Here is a 7500-nt window from a genome sequence, read left to right on the forward strand (position 1 = left end):
CAAAAATAAAAAAAAAATATTCTAAGTAACCAAAGACTTAGAAAAAAGTTAAAAATATCATTCAAATTGATATTAATCAAAAATAAAAAAAAAAATATTCTAAGTAACAAAAGACTTAGAAAAAAGTTAAAAATATCATGCAAATATGATATTAATCAAAAATAAAAAAAAAATATTCTAAGTAACCAAAGACTTAGAAAAAACTTAAAAAATACCATGCAAAATGTTTTAAGCAAAAATTGAAAAAAAAATTCTAAGTAGCCAAAGACTTAGAAAAAAAGTTTAAAAAAACATATGATACTAATACAAAATAAAAAGAAATATTCTAAGTGGAAAAAGACTTAGAAAAAATTTACAAAAAATAATTCCAAAGACTTGCAAAAAATTTACATCCAAAATAAGTCTACAAAAAATATTATTTTTCAAGTCCTTACTTCCATTCGGAGACTTTAAAATGTCTGTAAAAAAAGTTCAACCACATTTTGATAGATAGTAGGTTTTTTAAATTATTTTTCGTGATACTCTGAATCAGTGATATTATTGAAGTAGAAAAAAAACACACTTCCATACATTCGGGACATGGAAAATCCATGAAAAAACTTCACTCAAGTCTATTTTACTAACAAACTTTTCAACATCAAATTCAATTCAAAATTTATATCAACAAAAATATAAAAAAATAAAAAATATAAAAAGTCCAAAAAAATTTTCAACATTCAAAATTGACTTTTACCAACCTAGTAAAACTCGACCGCAATCAAGTGCATTTTTGGGCCATTTTTCCGATTTATTTTTTTCCAAAAATTTTATGTCCAAAATTTTTCTAAGTCGAAAAAAATTTTCAACATTGAAAATTGAGTTTTACCACCCTAGTAAAACTCGATCGCAACCAAGTGCGTTTTTGGGCCATTTACTCAGTCGATTTAGTTGTTCTGAATAACATATATTATATAAAAAAGTCGAAAAAAATTTTCAACATTGAAAATTGACTTTTACCACCCTAGTAAAACTCGACCGCAACCAAGTGCGTTTTTGGGCCATTTTTCCGATTTATTAAGTAGAAAATTTTTTTCCAAAAATTTTATGTCCAAAATTTTTCTAAGTCGAACACTTGGTTGCAAGTGGTTTTTCCTACCCTAGTAAAACTCGACCGCAACCAAGTGCGTTTTTGGGCCTTTTTTCGGATTTCTGGAAAAAGTTGACTTTTTCCCATACAAAAATTTTCAAAAATTGCACTAAGTCCCAAAAAAAGGGTCAACTTTTTTTGTGAAAATTCGCCGAACCGAATGTATCCAAGTATGTTTCAAATCTATTTTACGGAATCGAGCATTTTCGATCCAAAAAGAGGAAAATATGAAGTTATTAGTTTGGTCATGTTATTTACCTCCACTTTGTTGTGAAAAAAACTCAAACTACCAAAGGGGGCGCATATTTTGATGTTAAGGAAACATGTATGTAAACCTCTTTCGATGTGGCTTTTTAAGTTGCAACGAATTAACTTACTGGTAATGTGGTATCATGATTGGGCGGGGACTCGCACCTCGTTTTCACCAAAAGTGGTACCACGGCGTTGTGGCGGAGAACACTGGCTTTGTGGCGAAGATGTCAAAAAAAAAATACTTTAAGTAAAGTAATGTCGAAAAAAAAAATAATAAATATTAATTTCCAATTGGGATTATTTGTTGAACATAAAAATGTTCATAAAGAAAAATTATTAAAAAGAATTATTAATTCTATATCATAAATAAATGGTTTATTTTATAAAAATATTCCAAAAACACTTCAATATATTGAAGTAAAAGAAAATATTAGAAATTTGAAAATAATCATTGATATGTATTTGTGAAAGGTGCTACACTAAAATTTAACAATATCAGAGTTCACCATACGGTAGGAGTTCTCTTTGTTAAAATAAAAATAGTTGTTATATGAAACCTTTGTGAAATGCATTTTCCCTCATTTTCCAGATAAAAGTAAAAATACAAAATACCCATACAAAATACATACAAATAAATAAAAATAAAAATAAATTTACCAAAAAATATATACAAATAAAAATTGTGTTGGTAAAAAAAATAAAATAATAATTATCCCTATTAGGGAGGATATAAAACAAAAAGTATGTATAAATATAAATAAATAAATAAAAAAAAATAAAAACTTTATCATTGGATTATTGAGAGGAGATTGATGTTATTTTTCAAAATTTCAAATAATATTAAAAATAAAATATTATAACATTATTCTGGTTGATCCTGCCAGTAGTTATATGCTTGTCTCAAAGATTAAGCCATGCATGTCTAAGTACACACGAATTAAAAGTGAAACCGCAAAAGGCTCATTATATCAGTTATGGTTTATTAGATCGTTAACAGTTACTTGGATAACTGTGGTAATTCTAGAGCTAATACATGCAATATAAACACGGACCTTTTGGAACGTGTGCTTTTATTAGGCTAAAACCAAGCGATTTCTTCGGAAATCGTTATAATGGTTGAACTCTAGATAATTTGCCGATCGTATGGTCTAGTACCGACGACAGATCTTTCAAATGTCTGCCCTATCAACTATTGATGGTAGTATCTAGGACTACCATGGTTGCTACGGGTAACGGGGAATCAGGGTTCGATTCCGGAGAGGGAGCCTGAGAAACGGCTACCACATCTAAGGAAGGCAGCAGGCGCGTAAATTACCCACTCCCAGTTCGGGGAGGTAGTGACGAAAAATAACAATACAGGACTCATATCCGAGGCCCTGTAATTGGAATGAGTACACTTTAAATCCTTTAACAAGGACCAATTGGAGGGCAAGTCTGGTGCCAGCAGCCGCGGTAATTCCAGCTCCAATAGCGTATATTAAAGTTGTTGCGGTTAAAACGTTCGTAGTTGAATTTGTGCTTCATACGGGTAGTACAACTACAATTGTGGATTGTACATTACCTTATGTATGCAAGCGTATTATCGGTGGAGTTCTTATACATTTATGATACTTATGTACCATTATGTATTCCTCCTATTAAAACCTGCTTCAGTGCTCTTCATCGAGTGCTGTTGTGGGCCGTTACAATTACTTTGAACAAATTAGAGTGCTTAAAGCAGGCTCCAAATGCCTGAATATTTTGTGCATGGAATAATGAAATAAGACTTCTGATCTACTTTCATTGGTTTTTAGATCAAGAGGTAATGATTAATAGAAGCAGATTGGGGGCATTAGTATTACGACGCGAGAGGTGAAATTCTTGGACCGTCGTAAGACTAACTTAAGCGAAAGCATTTGCCAAAGATGTTTTCATTAATCAAGAACGAAAGTTAGAGGTTCGAAGGCGATCAGATACCGCCCTAGTTCTAACCATAAACGATGCCAGCTAGCAATTGGGTGTAGCTACTTCTATGGCTCTCTCAGTCGCTTCCCGGGAAACCAAAGCTTTTGGGCTCCGGGGGAAGTATGGTTGCAAAGCTGAAACTTAAAGGAATTGACGGAAGGGCACCACCAGGAGTGGAGCCTGCGGCTTAATTTGACTCAACACGGGAAAACTTACCAGGTCCGAACATAAGCGTGTAAGACAGATTGATAGCTCTTTCTCGAATCTATGGGTGGTGGTGCATGGCCGTTCTTAGTTCGTGGAGTGATTTGTCTGGTTAATTCCGATAACGAACGAGACTCAAATATATTAAATAGATGCTTTCAGGATTATGATGTTGAAGCTTTCATAGCCTTCATTCATGAATATAGTAAAATATAATTGTGTTTGAATGTGTTTATGTTAGTGGAGTCGTACCTGTTTGTTTGTCCCATTATAAGGACACTAGCTTCTTAAATGGACAAATTGCGTCTAGCAATAATGAGATTGAGCAATAACAGGTCTGGAATGCCCTTAGATGTCCTGGGCTGCACGCGCGCTACAATGAAAGTATCAACGTGTATTTCCTAGACCGAGAGGTCCGGGTAAACCGCTGAACCACTTTCATGCTTGGGATTGTGAACTGAAACTGTTCACATGAACTTGGAATTCCTAGTAAGTGCGAGTCATTAACTCGTATTGATTAAGTCCCTGCCCTTTGTACACACCGCCCGTCGCTACTACCGATTGAATTATTTAGTGAGGTCTCCGGACGTGATCACTGTGACGCTAACGTGTTACGGTTGTTTCGCAGAAGTTGACCAAACTTGATGGTTTAGAGGAAGTAAAAGTCGTAACAAGGTTTCCGTAGGTGAACCTGCGGAAGGATCATTAACGTGATTTTTCCAATAAAACAAAATTTATATATATTTAATATATATAAAAAAGAAAAATAAAATATAAAAATAAAAATGTACAATTATGGTACAAAATGTATAAAATATACAATAAATATATAAACAAATACAAAAAAGAATACTTCAAAAGAAGTAAAAATACAAATACAAATTAGACTGGGTGTGTTACTACTATAAGTAATGCATTCAGTCTTTTTTTTTCAAAAAAAATTAAGAACAAAGTATTTAAACGGTAGCCAATTGTCATCGTCATCGAAATAGTGACGCTTATGAAAATATATATATGAATAAACAAACTTGCTATAGCAAAAGTCGAACAACAAAGGTGTCGTACCCTTCGGGGTAATATCCTCCTGGGTGTAAAAACCCGCCCTTCGGCGTGGCGTGTATACGTTGCGACGAATTAACCCCTAAAGGTGTCGTACTTGGACAATATCCCGGTACTATCCGGCTAAAACGCATAGCATAAGTTGTAACGATATATATATAATAAAAAAAACAAATACAAAATAGACTGGGTGTGTTACTATAAGTAATGCATTCAGTCTTTTTTTTTCAAAAAAAAATATGAACAAAATATTTAAATGGTAGCCAAATGGTGTCGTCATCTAAATAGTGACGTTTTTAGCCAATATACAAAAACAAATTAGACTGGGTGTGTTACTATATGTAATGCATTCAGTTTTTTTTTTTCAAAAAAAAATATGAACAAAATATTTAAATCGTAGCCAAATGGTGTTGTCATCTAAATAGTGACGTTATAACCAAAATACAAAAAACAAATTAGACTGGGTGTGTTACTATAAGTAATGCATTCGGTCTTTTTTTTTCAAAAAAAAATATGAACAAAATATTTAAATGGTAGCCAATTGTCATCGTCATCGAAATAGTGACGCTTATGAAAATATATATATGCATAAACAAACTTGCTATAGCAAAAGTCGAAAAAACAAAGGTGTCGTACCCTTCGGGGTAATATCCTCCTGGGTGTAAAAACCCGCCCTTCGGAGTGGCGTGTATACGTTGCGACGAATTAACCCCTAAAGGTGTCGTACTTGGACAATATCCCGGTACTATCCGGCTAAAACGCATAGCATAAGTTGTAACGATATATATATATAAAAATAAAAATGTATAAAAATGTTGTACTTAGATTTCTTTAAAAGAAATTTATAAGTTAACGATTCTTTGGAATTGGACATTCGCAACATAAAAAAAATACATAAAATATAAAAAGAAATAAATTTTTATTTCTTAAAAAAAAAAATTGACTAAATATAAAATAAAAAAATAATAATACTCTAAGCGGTGGATCACTTGGCTCATGGGTCGATGAAGAACGCAGCAAACTGTGCGTCATCGTGTGAACTGCAGGACACATGAACATCGACATTTTGAACGCATATAGCAGTCCATGCTGTTATGTACTTTAATTAATTTTGAAGTGCTGCTTGGACTACATATGGTTGAGGGTTGTGATACTATGCTAAATAAGCTGCTTTTGATTTATCAAATGCGCATGTTATATTATTGGATTTGTAAAAATTCATAATATTAAAATATAATATATACCTCAAAATAATATCGAGCGACAGTAAGTTCGTTTTATCTATTTTTTAGAGGATGTTAGTATATAAAAATTTCTAACATTGCAGATCGTTGTCATAATATAATTTGGCAATTGAGGCATTCTACTTGAATTGATAAAATGGCTGAAATGATCGATATATAAAAAATATTTTGAATTGAGTATATAAAATTATTAAGCAAATAAAAAGTGTTAAGCAACCTCAACTCATATGAGATAACTCCCCGAATTTAAGCATATTAATGAGGGAAGGAAAAGAAACTAACAAGGATTTTCTTAGTAGCGGCGAGCGAAAAGAAATCAGTTCAGCACTAAGCCATTTTGTCTTTATGGCAAATATGGGATGCAGTGTATGGAACATCTATAATCTAGTATGAGAAATTAACGATTTAAGTCCTTCTTAAATGAGGCCATTTACCCATAGAGGGTGCCAGGCCCGTATAACGTTAATGATTACTAGAAGGTGTTTCCAAAGAGTCGTGTTGCTTGATAGTGCAGCACTAAGTGGGTGGTAAACTCCATCTAAAACTAAATATAACCATGAGACCGATAGTAAACAAGTACCGTGAGGGAAAGTTGAAAAGAACTCTGAATAGAGAGTTAAATAGTACGTGAAACTGCTTAGAGGTTAAGCCCGATGAACCTGAATATCCATTATGGAAAATTCAATACTAATATAAAAATATATAAAAAATATTTTAACAATAGTGTGCAATTTTTCCATATAAGGACATTGTAATCTGTTAATGTAATAAATATTTATCATAAGATCCATTACTTAAGTTTATTCAAATTGTTTATCTTCGGATTTTCAACATAAAATAAATGTTTTGGATTTGATAAATCATTGACAGATATAATTATATATTGTGCTTAAATTTTTCGGAATTTTACAATGGTAAATAGATCTATTGATTTGTTTATTTATATTGTATGCACTTTTATGATTAACAATGCGATAGATTCAGGATACCTTCGGGACCCGTCTTGAAACACGGACCAAGGAGTCTAACATATGTGCAAGTCATTGGGTATTTTTAATAAAACCCAATGGCATAATTAACTTAACTTAATTTAATGGGATTAGTTTATAATTTGTTATGAATTATTTATTCAATCCCGGGGCGTTCTATACAGTTATGCATAATGATATTTATATTATTTATGCCTCTAACTAGAGCGTACCTTGAGCATATATGCTGTGACCCGAAAGATGGTGAACTATACTTGATCAGGTTGAAGTCAGGGGAAACCCTGATGGAAGACCGAAACAGTTCTGACGTGCAAATCGATTGTCAGAATTGAGTATAGGGGCGAAAGACTAATCGAACCATCTAGTAGCTGGTTCCCTCCGAAGTTTCCCTCAGGATAGCTGGTGCAATTAAAAATTATATAAAATAATCTTATCTGGTAAAGCGAATGATTAGAGGCCTTAGGGTCGAAACGATCTTAACCTATTCTCAAACTTTAAATGGGTAAGAACCTAGCCTTTCTTGATATGAAGGTTTTGGTTGTGATATATTGTGCCCAGTGGGCCACTTTTGGTAAGCAGAACTGGCGCTGTGGGATGAACCAAACATAATGTTAAGGTGCCAAAATTAACAACTCATGCAGATACCATGAAAGGCGTTGGTTGCTTAAAACAGCAGGACGGT

The 7500-nt window shown here is 32.8% G+C and overlaps 2 non-coding genes and 1 pseudogene across 2 annotated transcripts; all 3 read left to right on the plus strand.

The window, feature by feature from the left end:
• Positions 1-2242: 2242 nt before the first annotated feature.
• LOC129920773 (small subunit ribosomal RNA) lies at positions 2243-4234 on the plus strand. Its single transcript, XR_008773328.1, has one exon. It is a non-coding gene; the product is annotated as a small subunit ribosomal RNA (ribosomal RNA).
• Positions 4235-5554: 1320 nt separating this feature from the next.
• LOC129920844 (5.8S ribosomal RNA) lies at positions 5555-5733 on the plus strand. The gene has a single exon (XR_008773381.1). It is a non-coding gene; the product is annotated as a 5.8S ribosomal RNA (ribosomal RNA).
• A 309-nt stretch (positions 5734-6042) lies between these two features.
• Positions 6043-7500, plus strand: part of LOC129920807 (large subunit ribosomal RNA) — a 5427-nt pseudogene continuing 3969 nt past the window's right edge.

The sequence above is a fragment of the Episyrphus balteatus genome (genome assembly GCF_945859705.1).
Source record: "Episyrphus balteatus chromosome X unlocalized genomic scaffold, idEpiBalt1.1 SUPER_X_unloc_1, whole genome shotgun sequence".
In the NCBI taxonomy this organism is placed as follows: domain Eukaryota; kingdom Metazoa; phylum Arthropoda; class Insecta; order Diptera; family Syrphidae; genus Episyrphus; species Episyrphus balteatus.